The sequence below is a fragment of the Dendrobates tinctorius genome, unplaced genomic scaffold, assembly GCF_039654945.1.
Source record: "Dendrobates tinctorius isolate UK_male_01 unplaced genomic scaffold, ASM3965494v1 ptg000046l, whole genome shotgun sequence".
Classification (NCBI taxonomy): Eukaryota; Metazoa; Chordata; class Amphibia; order Anura; family Dendrobatidae; genus Dendrobates; species Dendrobates tinctorius.
Window position 1 is genome coordinate 69266865 of NW_027361714.1, and position 20976 is coordinate 69287840.

General features: G+C 45.4%; 1 protein-coding gene across 4 annotated transcripts in view; it reads left to right on the top strand.

Annotated features, from left to right (window-relative positions):
* Positions 1 to 20976, top strand: part of HS3ST5 (heparan sulfate-glucosamine 3-sulfotransferase 5) — a 505040-nt gene that overhangs the window by 452586 nt on the left and 31478 nt on the right. Inside the window, exon 2 of one of the 4 annotated variants that reach the window (XM_073575982.1) lies at positions 3075 to 3164. The exons of 2 other annotated variants lie outside the window; for them this stretch is intronic. The gene's annotated coding sequence lies outside the window, so the exon portion shown is untranslated. Of the gene's footprint in view, positions 1 to 2519; positions 3165 to 20976 lie in introns of those variants that run through there. One more of the 4 variants, XM_073575983.1, reaches the window with a different exon arrangement.

Genomic DNA, 20976 nt, shown 5'->3' on the forward strand with positions numbered 1-20976 from the left:
GGAGAGGGTGAATATGGCTGCACATGATGGAGGGGGTGAATATGGCTGCACATGATGGAGGGGGTGAATATGGCTGCACATGATGGAGGGGGTGAATATGGCTGCACATGATGGAAGGGGGTGAATATGGCTGCACATGATGGAGGGGGTGAATATGGCTGCACATGATGGAGGGAGGTGAATATGGCTGCACATGATGGAGGGGGTGAATATGGCTGCACATGATGGAAGGGGGTGAATATGGCTGCACATGATGGAGGGGGTGAATATGGCTGCACATGATGGAGGGGGGTGAATATGGCTGGACATGATGGAGGGGGTGAATATGGCTGGACATGATGGAGGGGGGTGAATATGGCAGCACATGATGGAAGGGGGTGAATATGGCTGCACATGATGGAGGGGGTGAATATGGCTGCACATGATGGAGGGGGTGAATATGGCTGCACATGATGGAGGGGGTGAATATGGCTGCACATGATGGAGGGGGGTGAATATGGCTGCACATGATGGAAGGGGGTGAATATGGCTGCACATGATGGAGGGGGTGAATATGGCTGCACATGATGGAGGGGGTGAATATGGCTGCACATGATGGAGGGGGTGAATATGGCTGCACATGATGGAGGGCGGTGAATGGGGCTGCATATGATGGAGGGGGGTGAATATGGCTGCACATGATGGAGGGGGGGTGAATGGGGCTGCATATGATGGAGGGAGGTGAATATGCCTGCACATGATGGAGGGGGTGAATATGGCTGCACATGATGGAAGGGGGTGAATATGGCTGCACATGATGGAGGGGGTGAATATGGCTGCACATGATGGAGGGGGGTGAATATGGCTGGACATGATGGAGGGGGGTGAATATGGCTGCACATGATGGAAGGGGGTGAATATGGCTGCACATGATGGAGGGGGTGAATATGGCTGCACATGATGGAGGGGGGTGAATATGGCTGGACATGATGGAGGGGGTGAATATGGCTGCACATGATGGAAGGGGGTGAATATGGCTGCACATGATGGAGGGGGTGAATATGGCTGCACATGATGGAGGGAGGTGAATATGGCTGCACATGATGGAGGGGGTGAATATGGCTGCACATGATGGAAGGGGGTGAATATGGCTGCACATGATGGAGGGGGTGAATATGGCTGCACATGATGGAGGGGGGTGAATATGGCTGGACATGATGGAGGGGGGTGAATATGGCTGCACATGATGGAAGGGGGTGAATATGGCTGCACATGATGGAGGGGGTGAATATGGCTGCACATGATGGAGGGGGGTGAATATGGCTGCACATGATGGAGGGGGGTGAATGGGGCTGCATATGATGGAGGGGGGTGAATATGGCTGCACATAATGGAGGGGGTGAATGGGGCTGTACATGATGGAGGGGGGTGAATGGGGCTGCACATGATGGAGGGGGGTGAATGGGGCTGCATATGATGGAGGGGTGAATGGGGCTGCACATGATGGAGGGGTGAATGGGGCTGTACATGATGGAGGGGGTGAATGGGGCTGTACATGATGGAGGGGGTGAATGGAGCTGTACATGATGGAGGGGGGTTAGTGGGGCTGCACATGATGGAGTGGGGGGAATGAGGCTGTACAAGTAGTGGGGCTGTACATGATGGAGGGGGGTGAATGGGGCTGTACATGATAGAGGGGGTGAATGGGCTGTACATGATGGAGGGGGGTGAATGGGGCTGCATATGATGGAGGGGGGTGAATGGAGCTTTACATGATGGAGGGGGTGAGTGGGGCTGCAAATGATGGAGTGGGGGGAGTGAGGCTGTACATGTAGTGGGGCTGTACATGTAGTGAGGCTGTACATGATGGAGTGGGGCTGTACGATGGAGGGGTGCTGTACATGATGGAGTGGGGGGGAGTGGGGCTGCACATGATGAAGGGGGAGTGGGGCTGTACATGATGGAGTGGGGGAGTAGAGCTGTACATGATGGAGTGGGGCTGTACATGATGGAGTGGGGGGAGTGGGGCTGTACATGATGGAGTTGGGTTAGTGGGGCTGCATATGATGAAGGGGGAGTGGGGCTGTACATGATGGAGTGGGGCAGCACATGATGAAGGGGGAGTGGGGCTGTACATGATGAAGTGCGGCTGCACTTGATGATGGGGTAAGGGGGATTGCACATGATGAAGGGGGTTGCACATGATGAATTGGGGGGTAAGGGGGACTGCGCAGGATGAAGTGGGGAGTAAGGGGGACTGCACAGGATGAAGTGGGTGGTAAGGGGGACTGCACATGATGTGGGGGTAAGAGTGACTGCACATGATGATGGGGGAGTGGCACTGCACATGATGAAGTGGGGGGGTAAGGGGGACTGCACATGATTAAATGGAAGGGGGAGAGGGGGCTGCAAATGATGAAGGGGCTTCAGATGAAGTGAGGGGTGATAGGGGACTGCAACGGATGAAGTAAGTGGACTTCAAATTAAAGTGGGGTGACTGCAAATGATGATGTGGGGGAGAGGACGGGGGACTGCAAATGATGAATTCAGTGTGAGTGACGGGGCACAGCAATTTAATTCAAGGTGAGGGGGTGAGGAAAGCAAATGATGAATTGAAGGTGGGGGGTGAGGAGAGAAAATGATCTATCTGGAGAACAAATAAAGAATTTTGAGTGTGGGGGAGTAAGTGATGTATTGAATGTGGGGTAGAGCAGTTGATAATGAATAGAGGGTGGGAGAGAAAGACAAGACAATGAATTGAGGCTGGAGGAGCATGTAAATATAATGAATCGGGGTTAGGGTTAGAGCGGGAGGTACATAGTGGGGGGGCGTTGAGATTGAAGTGCCTGGTAATGAATTGGGGGAAAGAGTACAGGTGCTAATTTATATATTAAATGGGGAAAGTGGCATTTATAGTTGGTGGGTGCACAGTGGTGGATTATAATTTATATTTGGAATGGTGGGTTGCATAATAACCAATTATGTATTAATGGTGGGTGCATGTCTGTATTCAGATGTGTAGTGTAGAAGAAAGGGAAAAAGTGGGGAATGTGCTCTGGAAGCCGTGCTTTAGGTAACTGTGTTATTTCATGCAGAGACGAGTCCCGGCTGGAAGAGGTGATGGCGGTCTGTGCTGGATGAAAAAGAAAAGCAAAGATGAAGGACTTCCACTAGAGATGTCACTGGTGAGTCAGTGTGTTACCTGTACACTGACAGTAAATACAGAGTTCCTGTATTCAATTGCACTTAGCATTGCGTTTTTAATTAATGATCAGTATTGTAGTATTCAGTCACTATCTGGTGGTAATATGTGGTCTGGCCATGGTGTGGCGGTATTTGTTCTTTGTATGTGGTATTATTCGGTGACTATGTGATGGTAATATGTGGTCTGGCCGTGGTGCGGTGTTATTTGTTCCTTGTATGTGGTATTATTCGGTGACTATGTGGTGGTAATATGTGGTCTGGTCATGGTGTGACGATATTTGTCCCTTGTATGTGGTATTAATGGTTGTTGAAAAAAAATGTAAATGTATGTGACTCATTCCCTTAAAGAAAAATACATAAATATGTACTTATTTTTAATAGTTTAGAGTAGAGTAGGGCCCGGCCGAAAGAGTCTCCCGTGTCGTGGTATCAGCTTAAAAATTATTTTGGCCAGAACAAAAGCTGCTGGTTATGTGTGATCTGGTGTTTGATGGGAACTGTTAATATCAGAATGTAGTGCACAGCCTGGCCAGCCGGTCAGTCAAGTGAGACAGCTGCATAGAAATATATGCAGCTGTCACACTCGGGTCAGGAGAGCCGCTGGCCAGAATGTGCACTGTTCTGATCTCATTTCAATTTATTTTTTTTCAACTGTTTGACTGCGCCCCTACTTGTATATGTTTGAGGAAAAGGTGTGTGTAAATGGGTGTGGCTTAAAATGGGTGTAGCTTAAAATGGGTTTGGCTTAAAAATGGGTGTGGTTTTCTTACACATAAACACAGAACTTGCTGTTAAAAATTTGAATCCCTGAGTATACTGCAACAAGCACCAAATTATCAATGTCCAAGAAGCAATTTGCCTTCAGTAACATAGTATTACTAAAGGGGGTTTTACACATAGCGATATCGCTAGCAATATAGCTAAAGCGCCACCGATTTTGTGACGCAGCAGTGATATTGCTAGCGATATCGCTATGTGTGATACTTACCTCCGACCGGCTCCCTCGCTGTCTGTCGCTGATCGCGCGAGGTCGGGCAGCTCCATTTCTCGTTGGGCGCTTCCTGCTGGGCTTCCTGTGGCGCCGACAAGTGATGCGTGGACGCGGGCGGGAGGACGTCAGGATCGCCGCGTCTGAAAGGTAAGTAACGATCACTGCTACGTCGCTGTGAGATCTGCCTGTGTGGCAGCTCACTAGCGACCATTTAGTGATGCACCAGCGATCCTGACCGGGTCGTATCGTGGTTGGGATCGCTGGTGCCTCGCTAAATGTAAAGGGGCCTTAAGACATATGGTCATACAGTCTATCAATGTATTCCTTTTTTGCTACATACAGATGCAGATGGACAAATTTGCATGGAATTCAGTTGACTTATCAATTCATTTTTCGTTTGTGATTTTCTATGATACTGATCACAGTATGAAGGAAATCCATACAATGACACAGCGGAGAGGCAAACAAAATGGAGATGTTGACTGTCCAGGCAATTACTGCCATACAAAGCAAAGTAAGACAGCTGTAAGGAGGAAGACCGGGCCGCGGGTACCTGTTCTGTGCCAGGTCCGGAACTGTCAGGGCTGTCTCCTCTGTTGTCCGGGGGATAGCATAAGGGACCGGACAAACCCTTGCACCTGGAAGTAGGGGGTGTGGCTAAGCGGCAACAGCAGCAATGCGTACGGAAGCAGTCAGTCTTGGCGGGAACAGACAGCGCGTGGCAGGGAGAGAAGAGTGTTTCTTCCCTGGCGTACCGCTATCTTGCAATTCCACGTCCGCTTACCTCCACCGCCACTAGTGGAGAACGTCCGCTTACCTCCCCCGCCACTAGTGGAGACAGGAGAGAGAGAGACATGCAGTGTGTCCGGTGGTGACTAGAAAACAAGGTGACATTACCTGCGAGTCCAAGAGTACAGTGCACGTGTCACCTAAGAAAAAACGGGTGTGGGACAAATGTTTGTGCCCAGACTTGCCTATATGCATTTTCTGGGCTATGTTGGACCCGGATAGTGCTATGGCCTGCCCAATCTTGGCTACAGCAATTAATGGACATGGGGCTCAGCGGAAGGTACCGGAGACCGACCGCTGCCGCCAGAAGACGGCTCATCATTTCCCACAGGACCTCATCAGATCAGCACCGTGCCAGCCGTTGTTGGCACCATCGTCCGTCCAGCAACACCCACGGCCTACGAAACGACTGACAGGATAAGTTAACTTAAGCAAACTGCTGTCATTGACTCTATTGTTCTTCAACATATCCTTTTGCCTTTGAACTGTTCATTCTCGCATTTAACCGTTTATTTCGTCATTTAACTGTTTACCTCCCAATGTGGAGTATCCCCCTGGTTAAAGTAAAGCTATTAACTCTTGCTCTGCCTTCTGCCTGTTGCTTCCCACCACCTACTCACACTTGGCGTAGTCAGCAGGATGTAGTCCACAGGCATGGAAGTAACAGACCAAGTGGCTATGGGTACCCCAAGGGCCAGTATACCACTGGGGGGCAATGTTGAGCAATCTCCCAAAGTTCACAGGGAGCAACACTTTACTATGGGACTAGACTGAGCAGGTCAAGGGTATGCTGAGTATGCACTCCATGAGCCCCACGATGCAGGCAGAAATTGCCATGATGGCCCTGGATGTCCTGGATGGAGAGGCAAGGTGCTCCGTCATATTCCAGCACCCGCATGAGCAAGACACCTTTACCAGGGTCAGGAAAAGAACGATCCAGCTATGACTTGGAGCAGCTAAAAAATATTCTTTATTCCAACATAAATAAAAATATATTCTGGCACATTTTGTCGGGTATGCTGCATATAAGAACTGATCAAAGCTTTTTGACCAAAGTCTTCCTCATGATATCTGTTATGAATGAGTCAACATAGGAGGCAAAAACAGAAATACTATCTAGGTCCAGAAAACCAGAGAAGTTGGCAATTACCGGATTGAAGACCCCTGAACCTATCAACAACAACTAGCAGTAGCCGTGGGGGGTTCCTACGGTGCCCTAGACCCCTCGATCACAGCCGTAGAACTAAATAGCCTAGAGACAGAAAGGGAAATCTACACTGCCCCAGAGCAGACCCCAAAGCAATAGGCAGCCCCCAACATATAATGATGGTGAAGCAAGATGAAAAAACACTCACACAGATAGAAAGATAGGCTGAGCAAATGATGGGGCCCAAGCTAACTAAATAGGACAGGATAGAAAAGCTGCTGTCTGCAATCCGCCAAAACCCTATCAAAACAAGAGCCAACAGACTGATAGGGGAAAAAAACCCTGAAGACGCTAGGCTTCAAAAAGACTATATCAGTACTCAGGTATTTTCTGAAGACCGAGCAAAAAGGAATTCAGCTCACCCCAGCAGGGAATGGCAGAAATCCAGAAAAACAAGGCAAAACAAAACCAAAGCACAAATGCAAAAAGCAGAGCAGAAAACTTAGCTTTTGAGGAGCAGGAATCAGACTGGTCTCCTAGAATCCCTCTGAGAAATCACCAGCAAGGCAGAAGGGGGTCGGCTGCCTTATATCCAGTCAGCAATTCCAGTCACCCAGTCATCATCATCCTGCTCAGGTGCTTGGTAATCAGCCTCACTACCTTCCTTCACCAGAAGAGGGAGTTCATCAGACCTCAATGATGAAGGGGAAAATGAACTCACAACAGATTTCTTTGATCATGAGGAAGACTTTTGTCGAAACGCATTGATCAGCTCTTATATACAGTATACCTGACAATATGTGCCAGAATGTATTTTTATTCATGTTGGAAGAAAGAATATTTTTTAGCTGCTCCAAGGCATAGCTGGATCGTTCTTTTCCTGTTCCTGTTTCTGTCTGCTCATTTGGATCCATGCTGGGTGGTGGACAGAGGAGATGAATTTACACACAGTTTGTGGTGAGCTGACTACACCCTTTTCCCTTTACCAAGGTGTTACAAATTCTAGAGGAGATGCACGGGAACCCACAGATGTTGGATAATTGTGCATGCGCTTTTTTAGCCATGTCCAAAGGGAGGGGGGTCTGTGACATAATACATGAAAGCGCTGCAGGAGAGCCATGCTGCGATCGCTAAGCGGGATGACGTAGGCGTAGGACCCCTTGTTATCATTTTGAGTGACCAGCTAGTGGCAGGCTTTAGAGATCCGCTGCTTAAACAGGCCTTGCAAGGGCGTTTGGGGGTTAATCCGCATATGTCCTTTCTGGAAGTTAGGGCAGAAGCGCATGCACGTGAGCAAGAGCAGAGGGTGACAGTCCCGATGGGGAAGGTCCGGAGTGGGTAGGTATCCATTTCGCTGACAATTGAACCAAGTTGGGTGAGGGAATTCCAGAAGGAAATCCAGGACATACGAGAGGAATGGTCCGACTTAAGAAACAAGTCTTCAGTACCCTTGGGCCCCTCCGGAGGCAGAACTGATCCTGAACCCCGTCAGGAAACAAGACAGCCTCGCGCAGAAAGGCCGCCAATCTGTTTCACCTGTGGAGACACTGGACATTACACTCAAGGATGCGTGCACCAGGGAAGATCCCTCCACCGTTAAACTAGTGGGCTCCGTGGCTGGAGGGCACCGCCCGTAGCCTGAACAGCCAGGAAGGAGACAAAGAAGTCCCACAAGTTTGGTTTCCCTGAGTCCTCTCATTTGAGCCAAAATAGATGATTAGGCCGTCCACTGTTTAGTTGATACCGGCTCCCGAATAACCACCATACCAAAGGCTTATTTCAGACAACATTTCCCCGAGGCGATGCAGTCTGAATGGGGCCAAGTGATCAAATTGACGGTGGCCAATCAGTTGCCTATCCTGGTCGCAGGGGTTGTCTGGATGCAAATCATTGTGTGCGGCAAGGATTTGGGCTGGAAAGGAGTTGTGCTGACCACTGGGGACCCTGGCAATGGTCCCCCTGTGACTTTAGTAATGAACATGTTGAATGAACTCAGGAACATCCTGGTCAGCGAGTCGGCAGATGTGTTTCTGAATCAGTGGAGCCCACGCACCCCTCCGAGAAAAGTGTTCCAACAGTTGATATGGGTGGCCAGGCCAAAGAGACGTCGAGTGAAGGAAAAACATTGGGCAAGGTGGACATTCCAGCTGCCGCCAATCTCGTCTTACAACAAGGTCAGACTGTGCTCACTCTGCATGTCCGAGCCTGTACCCCTCTTGAAGGAGTAGAAATGCAGATCGAGCCAGCTTTTATGCATCAGCTACCTCCAGGGCTAATCATTGCGCGGACGTTAGTCACTGTTCACAATGGTCATGTACCGGTACGATGTGCCAACCTGGGAAAAGATGATCTCACACTCTCGCCCAAGAGTGAAGTAGCACAGGTAATGGGAATGCTGGAAGAGCTATTACAACCAGAGGCCATGCAGTTGGCAGTGAAACGAGGGGATCCTTGGACAGTGGCCGTAATGGTATCCTCTGAACAGCCATCCAGTCACCTAAAAGAAGGATGCCGAATCCTGGAGCAGATGCGGGCTGAGTTAGAACTCTCACCCCAACAGGTACAATACGTGGAGGCAGTACTTAAGGAATATCAGGACTTTTTTCTCATCATGACGATGATTTTGGGTGTACCACAGCCATTACCCATGAGATTCCAATGGGAAACACTGCACCAATTCGGGAGCGATATCGACAAATCCCACCACAAATGTACCAGGAAGTGAAAGAGATGTTGGCACATATGCTGCAGAGTTGGGTCATCAGAGAGAGCCAAAGTCCATGGGCCACGCCCATTTTTTTAGTACGGAAGAAGGATGCGACCCTGCGCTTCTGTGTAGACTACCGGAAACTGAACGCCTGCACCATGCGAGACTCGTACCCACTACCGAGAATCAAGAAATCGTTGTCTGCCCTGGGAAAAGCGAAGTATTTCTTGTCATTGGATCTGGCCAGTAGATATTGGCAAGTCCCCATGTCTGAGCATGACCGGGCAAAGACAGCATTCATACTGCCCATGAGATTGCTCGAATTCAATTGGATGCCTTTCGGCCTTATCAACGCACCCAGGACCTTTCATCGATTGATGGAGAGATGTTTGGGAGACCTGAACTTTGAGGCTACCCTCATCTATTTGGATGACATCATCGTTTATGCAGCCACCTTTGAGAAGCACCTGCAACGGCTGGAGCAAGTGCTGAGCCAGTTAAAAAAGCACGGCCTGAGAATGAAACCCTGGAAGTATCATCTCTTCCGCAAGCAGTTTGAATAATGTTGGGAGAAAGAACCCATGGGAGATAAGATGATATCAAAGGTGTCTGGCAGTGGCTGACTATACTCTCCCCATTAAGAATACATGCTTGCTCAGCTTAGTGTGCATGTGTAAGGAAGGAGATATAGCTGACAGCAGTCCTATTTAAAGGGACCTTGTCAGGTCCCCTGTGACCCCAGAACCACCAGCAGTTGTGTCTACATATCTAAACACCCTACCTAACAATTCTTATATTAAGCCCCGGATCCGACCTGTAAGAGAAGAAAAATAACTTTTACCATACTCACCTGCAGGGTGGTCTGGTCTGATGGGCCTGGTCCGGCACCTCCCATCTTCTCGTGATGCCGTCCTTCCTCTTGTTTTGTGTGGATGACGCATCACTGCATCATCCACACAGGCTCCCTGGCATCACGCTCCTGAGCAGGCATACTTATCTGCCCTGCTTAGAGCAGAGCAAAGTCCTGCAGTGCGCAGGCACCAGAAAAGGTCAAAGAGCCCCGGCACCTGCGCACTGCAGTACCTTGCTCTGCCCTCAACAGGGCAGAGAAGTATGTCTGCTCAGGAGCACGATGTCAAGGAGACTGTGTGGATGATGCAGGGTCACGTCATCCACACGAAGCAAGAAGTAGGATGGCATCGCAAGAAGATGGGAGGCGTTGGACCAAGAGGAGCGACACCCATTGGACATGAACGCCCTGTAGGTGAGTATAATAAAACTTATTTTTCTTCTCTTATAGGTTGGATCGAGGGTTTATCTACAGCATTATGGAATGCTGCGTATAAGCCCTGAAAGGTGATGGCCGCATCTTATATTGGCCAAAACTGCTGACAGGTTCTTTTTAAACTATATACTGCAACACAGTGGTATTCACCGTAAAGGAACTATAAAATCAATTTAAAAAATAAAAATAAATATTAAAAAACATTTGTATTTTTTTCCCTAATTTTATCACACTTGGAATCTTTTTCCTGTTTTTTTTTTCTTTCAACAGCTTGAATGGTATAATAAATGACATCATTCAAAGTTACAACTCGTACTGCAAAAAAACAAGTCATCATATGACTATGTGGAGGAAAAAGCAAAGGTGCAAAAATTAAAATTGGATGTGATAGGAAGGGTTAATGCCAACCCTGTATTTATGAACTAAACTTAGATCATTAAAATAATTCAGTAAAAACATACAGCGTCTGGGTATTGCAGATGGACTAAAAATCTAACCTATGTCTGATAATGGCCTCACTGATATTTCCTGATGTATACTGATACTTAGCTGCAAGAGTTAAACCCATTTATTGACAAGCTTATACTTTATAAGGGACTCATTGCTAATGCGATGAAAGGTAATCCAAGATCTATTTCAGAGAAGAAGTGATGATGCTACTACATCCAAGATCTATTTCAGAGAAGAAGTGATGATGCTAATATGATTGATAATAACATAGATCTAGTGTGTACAGTACATGGCAATGACACCAGGTACCTCAACATTTCATCATCTGATTTCATACAGTATGAAAAATTCTACAAATATTTTACCATGCAAAGTAACAAGGGACAAAGGCAGCTATTTGTCATTTCGTGTACAAGGGTCTCCGAATGAGCATTTTAGTATGCCATCTGCCAAGAAATTTGGCTTGAATGTATGTAGCCTCCTCTCAGACTGACATAATCTCTTTTCAATTGATCACCGGTCTAAAGCTCAAGTGCACCATTTATCATCTATCTGTCAGACGTTACCCTCCAGATCTGTCACTGCACTATACCTCATCTCCATTAATTCTTAAGTATTATCAGCGTTAGGATGATACTCCCACGGTGGGGACTATGACATATCCAAATTCTAAAGCATCAAATCCTGACATATCTGTAATCTCTGATCAATAGACCAATAAAGGGTCAGAATCTGTGACAGATCACTTCAACAATAGCAAAATCACAATCCTTATCAAAGAAACGCTTGCAAATGTCTATTCTGTAAATTTAGAAAAGGGATTAGATTTAGGGATGAAAGGTTATCTACAATTATTCAATTTCCATACTAACTTTGCTGTAAAACTAAAGAAATGAGCGGAATCATAAGTTGGTATACGTGCAATGCGTAAAGGCCCCGTCTCACTAAGCGATCTCGGTAGCGAGGTCGCTGCTGAGTCACAACTTTTGTGACGTAACAGCAATCTCACCAGCGAGATCGCTGTGTGTGACAGCGATCAGCGAGCGGCCCCCCTGCCGGTATCGCTGATCGCTGGAAGAAACCTCTGGACATTTCTTTGGTCGCAGGTCTCCCGCTGGCCAGCACGCATCGCTGTGTGTGACAGGCGGGAGACCAGCGATCAGGTGTAAAAAATAATAAAAAAAATAAAAAATATAGTTATTCTCACCTTCCGACGTCCCGTTCAGCCATCCTGGCTCTCTCCACGCTCCGGTCCCAGTGATCCTTTGCACGAATGACCGCGAGACTTTGTTATCCCTCGAGACCGTGACATCTCGCGGTCATTCTCGCAAAGGATCACTGAGACCGTAGTGTGGAGAGAGGCAGGATGGCTGAACGGGACGTCGGAAGGTGAGAATAACTATTTTTTATTTTGATTCTATTTTTTAAAGGGATGGCCAGCGATGCCGGGCTGATCGCTGGTGAAGCTGTCTGTGTGACAGCTCACCAGCGATCATATAGCGACTTACTAGCGATCCTGACACCTTGATATCGGTGTCGGGATCGCTGGTAAGTCGCTTAGTGTGACGGGGCCTTTAGAGTATGTTCACACTGTGGCCATTTCACAGACAAGGCTCAAGATAAAAACAAAATGAGCATATACCGCTATAATACATAAAAAAGTAATAGTACGTGTAATTAACGTAGGATGCTTACTGTAGTTAACACTATTTTGATTTAAAAATAAGCGTAAAAGCCATCCCACCTCTACAAGGTGTACCCAGTCTGGACGGTCTTATCCTGTCTCTAGTATTAAGTGTCTCTGTAGAAGGAAATCATAGAAATATCGCCTTCAAATGTGCATCAGTCTCTGGTGGTGCAGTGCCCATGGCATATCTTCACAGCTACAGGGCACACCATAGGAAATAATTGAACAGTCATACCAAGAACTTTGATACAGCTGAGTCTATGATGGACCGTCACAGTATTAAAGGGGTTTTAGAGCAAGTCTGCCGTCACTCTGTAACGGCAGACTTCTGAATCCTAAGGAAGAGAGATTGGCGTGCACTCAGTTGGGTATTTGGAGGTGCTGGTGAAGTGGGACGTCTAATCCCCGAAAACTGTAAATAGTAATTCATCACACTCCTTTAGATATGCAAATAATTTATTTCATGCTTAGAAATCACGTACGCACAGACATAAAAAGGTGCAGGAAGATGCAGCCTAAATTGTAATAAACGTTTCGACCCTGCCTGGGTCTTATTCATAATGTTGCTTCATGCATACAGCAAACGGGCGCTCCAACACCTTCGCCTCATGCATCTGAGCTTTAACCCACGCCATAAGTTTATGAGAGCATGGGGTAAAGCCAAGGACCAAGTGTTCTGAATTTAATAAAAATGGATAAAGCTAGATTTTGACCTACGGTAAGTTTGAGCATCACTCCTGTCCTGTCTATAAATGTCTTTCTCCCTTAGATCATCTTAATCCTTAGAACTAAAAAGATGCAATTTATCATGTCACGGGTCTCGATGTTAGAAGTGGAGTTAGAAGAAGGCTGTACATCACATAATTTATGGCCAGAAAGTGCACCTTTATTTTTATTTTATTTTATTTTAGTGATTTAAAAAACCATAAATGCGCCTGTTTTGTATGTTTTTAACACTTTTAAGATATAAGGTTTTGAACTTCACACACTAGAGTACCTATGCTTTTCTCTCTCTTTGAGACATGTAAGGAGCAAGTATCTGTGGGGGTCCATATGAGCTGGGACCCCTAGAGATTGTTGCCTTGTCAAGCACCGTTCCCCTTCGGCATTTTGCGGTGAGACTCTGAATCTTCTGTAATTCTGACTGCAGCTCCTGTAACTTCAGTGGAGTTGTAATGTGAATGTTAAAAGCCATAGAGTATTAGGTGTCCCTCTATTCTGAAATCCCAACTCACAGAGCCCCTCCTGGGCTATCTTCTGACATGTCTCAATGACATTCCTGAAAATGAACAGTAGATTAATTCCAAGTACCTTTATGGAATTTTTTTACCACCAGTTTGTCAATCGTTGCCTGATATAATTCCTGACTATATTTTAGATTTCATCAGACTATTCCGATCAGTCGGTGCATGGCCCCAGTGCTACAGGTAGAGTGTATAAATTAATGCCATTAGTAATCTTAAATTACATTGACTTTCATCAATTTGTAGATTCGGCAGCACAAACAAAACCTGGTAATCAGCTACTGCAGATGTAATGGCTCTCATTTCTATCCAATTTACCATGTTCTCAGAATAAATGGAAATGAATTTGCAAATACTGCGCCAGAGGATGACTGCGCCAAATGATAAATATTTTATACACAGAATCAAAAGAAGGATTTGCTCTGTGCATATGGCATATTGGTAAAATCGCTCGGAATAAATTTTAAAGCATTCCCTATGCTAATGTAAAGAATAAGATCAACAAAGATATATCAGGGAGATGGTCTTTAAATGTGAATTTTGGATTCTGCCTCCCGCATATGGCACGCTATCGTAGAAACACAATCTGCTCTGGCATCCTATGTGTAAAGATAAAGGAGGCATTTTGTGACAAAAGTGCAGCAAATCTGATGTTGTTGTTTTATTTTTTCATTTTAAAGATGCAGCAACAGATATTATGTATTTAACAATTATCAGAGGGGCTGTTCTAATTTTTCTGCTGATGGCAACGGAAAGATTGACCCAAGGCGCTCTTCACATCTGCTTCAGAGCATCCATCAGGAGAAGTAGTGTAGGCGGACGGAGGTTGTAAGGTGGTCGCCTCAGGTCCACTAATGAATCCCCAGGCAGGTGCCTCTGTCACCTGTGTCAGCGTTCAGAGAATGACTATACAATTATAACTTGTGGTGGAGCAGTGAGCCATAAGTTCCATGTTCTACTACTCTCTATCTTGTAGGCCACAAGTACTTTGGCCTACAGAACAACGGAGGCAAACCTAGAATGTTAGTGTCTCCTTGCTCGTGGTTGGATTCTTAGAGAGAGAGTGTAGACTTGGCCAATGAGCCGAAAATGGGACTTGGGTAAGTATATTTTTCTTTCTGTGACAATACTTTTAAACAGGCACTCAGGGACATTGTTACATTTTTGGGGCACGCTGGGGGCAATATTGTTTTGGGAGTACTTGGTGGCATTAATAATTATTAAAGTGATGGGGGCATAATTATTTTTCATGATACAGTTAGGACAATATTATGTTATATAGAGCACTCTGCGTATTATTACTTGTTAAGGGATCACTTAAAAGTCATCATTTTTTTTAAACTATGTGCATATTGTGACTTAGATGCCGTTGCAGCTTTCCCATGAAAGTGCTGATTTTCTTGAGGTGGCTTTGCTGGTGCAGCTGTGGCTCTGCCACAGGTGTCTCTTGTTCTATAATGTGAAGGGCAGCTTCAGAATGAGAATGTTACTTCTTTTAATCACTTTATGAAGCCTGAAACGATTAACAGAAGTGATATGCGATGGAACTTGTGCACAGCAATGTCATTTTGAAATTGTTGTGTGTAACATCCCTGACGGCATCACTGCATGGCTTTCCATCCCCTACCTGGCAGATACACTGATTTACTCGACACTTATGGCCATGCAGTGAGTTCTGTCTTCTCTCTCCCTGTCTCTGCTTGCTGTTTGCTGTGAGCTCCATGCCCTCTGCTTGCAGTGTGCATACTTCCTGGCTGCATGCTTAGGGTGGCCGAGCCTGCCCTTCCTGATTCTGTGAGAGACAGTGTGCACATTCCTAATGTGCCCCCATCCTATTGCTAAGAAGCACTTGGTACTTCAGTCGCCTCCACCAATGGGAAGGTGCCTGAGCAACATTCTCTTTCAGTTTATTTGCAACTGCTGGGTTGCCAGGTCCTGTCCTGTTTTTGATCTTGCCTGTCCCTGTTTCTTCCACCCTAGGAGATGTATACCCAGGCCGATACCCTGAGTCTATACCTGTATCTGACCTTTCCGGTTTCCGCCACCTTGGGGGCGGAGTACCCAGGCCCGAATCTTAAATCTGTGTCTGTCCTTGTCTGAATTAGCTCCTATCCCTGTACCTGTATGTACCAAGTCTGGATCTTTCCCTTACCTGCTGTGTGTGTCCCTATTCAGTAAACTTGCAGTGTCTGTCCCTGCTTCTATCTCTAAGAAGCTGCAGTATCGGAACCTGCTCCTACGGTATCTCTATTCTGTTGTCTCTATACAATGTTCTCTTTGTGATCTTTGTGTACACTTGCTACTCCATTGTGAGTACCTGTGTGAATCAGGTCCTGTCTGTCTGTCCTGTTCGTACCTGTCCTGGTCTAATGTGAACTCTATCCTGTCTGTCCTGTGTGTATTCGTTCTTGTTATTGTCCTATGCTTGAGTAGTTTTTGGTTTCCTGCTTGACCGCCTCTGCGGTTTCCTGCTTGACCACATCTGCGGATTCCGGCTTGACCGCATCTGCGGTTTTCTTGTTTGTCCTCACCTGCGGCTCTACATTGGTTCAGCACCTGTGGCTCTGCATCTGTTACACACCTGCTGCTCTGCACCTGTACCACACTTGCGGCTACTTGTCTGTCCAGTCTGAACTGGGTCCTATCTGTTCCCTTGTTCAAGTCGTATTTGTGTTCCAGTCCTTCCTGAAACTGTTCCTAGTCTGAACTGGGTCCTTCCTGTCCATGTATCCCATTCATACCTGTCTGTGGCCCAGTCCTTTCCTAAACTGTTCCTGTCACTCCAGTCTGAACTGGACCCCCCTGCCAGAGTGTCAACCGTGCCTGCCTCCCTGCCAAAATGTCAGCCATGCCCGCCTTCATGCCAGAGTGTCAGCCGTGCCCACCTGCCTGACAGTGTGTCAGCCGTGCCTGCCTGCCAGAATGTCAGTTGTGTTTGCCTGCCTGCCAGAGTGTCAGACGTACCTGCCTGCACCGATCTGCCTGTATACCAGCCATGTCCACTTGTACTTGCCTATCTATATATCAGCTGAGCCAGAAAGTATATCTATAGTACTTGCCTGCACCTGTTGTTACATTTCCTGTCTCTTTGGGAGTCAGCTTCTACTGCCAGACGCCGCCCTGGAGTGGTACCTGGCAGCTACCTGCCGCACAAGCCTGACCCCACCACTAGGAGCTCCAGTGAACACCGAGGTAGCTGCTTAGTCATCCTCCTCCAGGATAGTCTGGTTTGTGGTACAGTGGGGCCACAATCCTCACTCGCACCAACCAGTCTGGGCGCGAGTCTTACATGGGCTTTATGTTAATTTTATTTGACACTTTTGCAGTGCTCTTTTAGTGGAATTATGCCTGAAGAAGATACCATGTGTACATACCCTTATGAGGGTTTAATTTAAAAGGGGCATGCAAGGCATTACTGTTTTGTAAGGATACATAGGGGGGCATTAATACTTTAGAAGATGACACTCAATTACATTACAAGGGAGAAATTGGAGGTATTACTATGTTACCAATGTTTATGAAGTACAGGAAATGGGGCACAGCAAGTGGAGTAACAGGAACAGAATTGGTGCAGGAGTTTGTGTTTGTTGGGAATAGGAGGATATAATGCTGTAAATGGGAGTAGTGAAATGTGTATGTGCTGCAAATGTTTTATTTAGCTCTTCAGCTACTAATGCATTATGTTACTAGTTTAACGTGCTAAAATTTGTGAAAGTTCCTCTTTAAGTCTTTAAGTTAGCACCTCAAGTGATAACCAAAGACTTTCTGCGACAACCCTTTCTAAAAGGTTCACGTTTACAAACCCAAAACTTTATCAGAAGGCAAGAAAATATTGAGCCACACATTCTCTTCCCTTTATATGTGCTCATTAGCTATTCGGCAGAAGGTAGAGAAATCTGATGGCACAGGTTTCTTGCAGAAACAGGAAGTGTTGTTATTTGGGCAGGGATGGAGCTTACTTCTTGTAATGTCCTGATTGGTCATTTTATCCCTGCTATTGTTAGTTTAGGTTAGCTCTAATAAAACATCTTTAAAACTTAAAATCTAAAGAGAACAAAACCAGGTGACAAGTTATTTTTATAAATGAAATATTCTCCTATAGATATCTCAATATAGTATTTTTCACAATGTCCACAAAATCATTTTTTATGCACACACCGTCTTCTGAAGAACGGTAGACTGAAGCTAAAGTTCACTGCAATCTAATTTAAGTTTTATGGAAGGCTAGCACCAGATGTTCTGTAAATAGTCTTGTGAGCTTGTGTAGCCTTGAAATTCACTATATTAAAAATGTAGCTTTGAGTTAAAGGTGCAATGGTTGTACATGAAATATTATAAATACTAGCATCAACAAAAATGTTTAATTCAATTATACTTAGAAACAGTTCAAACTTAAGAGATTTAACTATAAATTACTCCTTACACCAAAAGAAATGCTTAACAATCCACATATGAAAATATATCAAATTTTATTACGCAAAAGCAAATATATACAAAACTGCTAAAATATAAAGGTTAAAAACACCCAAGAAAACACAGAAAAAATGGACAATGTGGCACATGATAAATTCCACATTTGCATAATGTAATCAAACCAAGTATATAATATATCAATTAGGAAGTAAGGGTACAATTGCGAACAAAATGTACATAATAATGAGAAACATGATGTAGGAACACAAAGCATGATTTGGAAACTGAATAGCATAATAACCATAATTAAAAATCCCTTGATATGAGAAAAAAACATTCATAGAGAGCGGTAGGAAATATCCAGCAGCACAAAAGCAAAAGTACCCACAACAAGCCATAATTCATGGACAAAAGACTAACCACACAGTCTGACATGTGTTTCGCATATAGCTTCATCAGGGGGTACTGGGGTACTACCCTCAGTCATCTTTTATAATAAACACATGGTGTTCTGGTGTAGAGCAGGCTCATGTCAGCCACTTGTCACCGTGTCATTCACCGTGCCCGGCATCCCGGATGTCCCACTGCGCATGTCAGGATGCCGGGCAAGAGGCAATGTCATGGCCAACACGCACACAAACCAGAAGCCTAGTGTGCCATATATAAAATGGGAGATGCAAAGGGAAAGGTAAAATGGCCCATTATGGCAATATTTATTGACTAAATGGTGAAATTAGGACAAAGTAAATAGAATTCTAAAAAAAAAAAAAAAAGAAGAGTGATAATAATACAAATAATTAAAATAATTAAAAATAAATAAGTATAAATGTAACATTGACAATGATGGTAGAAAATATATATTATCGCCAGCCATTTAGTGGTCAAAAACAATATAGCAAGTCAAAATATTATTAAATATAACAAAAAAATATTTATTTGTGAGAAAATAGTTGAATGCTTAGGAAGAGGGAAAAAAGGAAGAAGAACCAAAGAATAGAAAAAAAATAAATAAGAAAAATATACTATATGAAAGGAAAAGAATAAAATGTATAAATATACAGAAAAAAAATTACTGGACAACTGCTGCTTAATCAATTTGAAGACTTGACATAAAATAAAAGCAGACTATAGTTACCCCTGAAGTGGTGTAGTTCCAGCGATGTTGGACTGCTGTTCCCGGCGATGAGATGATATTGTTGTGCCACATGTCAGCTCAGTCAATCATAGAATCGTAGAGTTGGAAGGGACCTCCTGGGCTATCTGGTCCAACCCCCTGCTCAAAGCAGGATTCGCTAAATCATCCCAGTCAGATCTCTGTCCAGCCTCTGTTTGAAGACTTCCATTGAAGGTGAACTCACCACTTCTCGTGGCAGCCTGTTCCACTCATTGATCACTCTAACTGTCAAAAAGTTTTTTCTAATATCTAATCTGTGTCTCCTCCCATTCAGTTTCATCCCATTGCTTCTAGGCTTTCCTTGTGCAAATGAGAATAAAGTTGATCCTTCTACAATGTGACAGCCCTTGAGATATTTGTAGACAGCTATTAAGTCTCCTCTCAGTCTTCTCTTTTGCAAACTAAACATTCCCAAATCCTGCAACCTTTCCTCATAAGACAGGGTTTGCAGACCGGTCACCATTCTGGTCGCTCTTTTCTGAACTTGCTCCAGTTTGTTGATGTCTTTTTTAAATGTGGTGCCCAAAACTGGACACAATATTCCAGATGAGGTCTGACCAAAGAGGAGTAGAGGGAAATAATGACTTCACGTGATCTAGACTGTATGCTTCTGTTAATACATCCTAGAATTGCATTTGCCTTTTTTGCTGCTGCATCACACTGTTGACTCATATTCAGTCTGTGATCTATTAGAATACCCAAGTCTTTTTCACATGTGCTGTCACTTAGCCCTATTCCTCCCATTCTGTATATGCTTTTTTCATTTTTATTGCCCAGATGTAGTACTTTGCATTCCTCCCTGTTAAAAACCATTCTGTTAGTTGCTGCCCACTTCTCCAGTTTATTTAAATCTTTTTGAATCCACCCTCTCTCTTCTAGAGTATTAGCTATCCCTCCTAGCTTTGTGTCATCAGCAAATTTAATCAGTTTACCCTCAATTCCTTCATCTAAATCGTTGATAAAGATGTTGAACAATACAGGGCCCAGGACAGAGCCCTGTGGTACCCCACTTGAGACATTCTTCCAACTGGATGTGCGTGTCCGCTCTTTATGAGAAGTGATGTGACATTGCTGTGCCACGTGTCGGTTCAGCCAATGAGTGGCCAATCCTTACAGAGAGTTATGTGACATTGTAGTTCCAGGTGCTTGGTGCAGACAATGAGTAGCCACTCTTTGTGGAGCGTGATGAGACATTGTTGTACCATGTGTCGGCTCAGCCAATGTGTTTTTGCGCTTTACGGGGAGTGATGCAACATTGTAGTTCCATGTGCCGAGTGCATCCAATGAGTGGCCACTCTGCGGAGTGTGATGTGACATTGCTGTGCCATGTGTCGGCTCAGCCAATGAGTGGCCCCTCTTTACAGGGAGTGATGTGACATTGTAGTTCCATGTGCTGGGTGCAGCCAATGAGTGGCCACTCTTTGCGGAGTGTGATGTGACATTGTTGTGCCATGTGTCGGCTCAGCCAGTGAGTGGCCACTCTTTACAGGGAGTGATGTGACATTGTAATTCCATGTGCTGGGTGCAGCCAATGAGTGGCCACTCTTTACAGAGAGTGATGTGACATTGTAGTTCCATGTGCTGGGTGCAGACAATGAGTGGCCACTCTTTGTGGAGCGTGATGAGACATTGTAGTACCATGTGTCGGCTCAGCCAATGTGTTTTCACGCTTTACGGGGAGTGATGTAACATTGTAGTTCCATGTGCTGAGTGCATCCAATGAGTGGCCACTCTGCGGAGTGTGATGTGACATTGTTGTGCCATGTGTCGGCTCAGCCAATGAGTGGCCCCTCTTTACAGGGAGTGATGTGACATTGTAGTTCCATGTGCAGGGTGCAGCCAATGAGTGGCCACTCTTTGCGGAGTGTGATGTGACATTGTTGTGCCATGTATCGGCTCAGCCAAT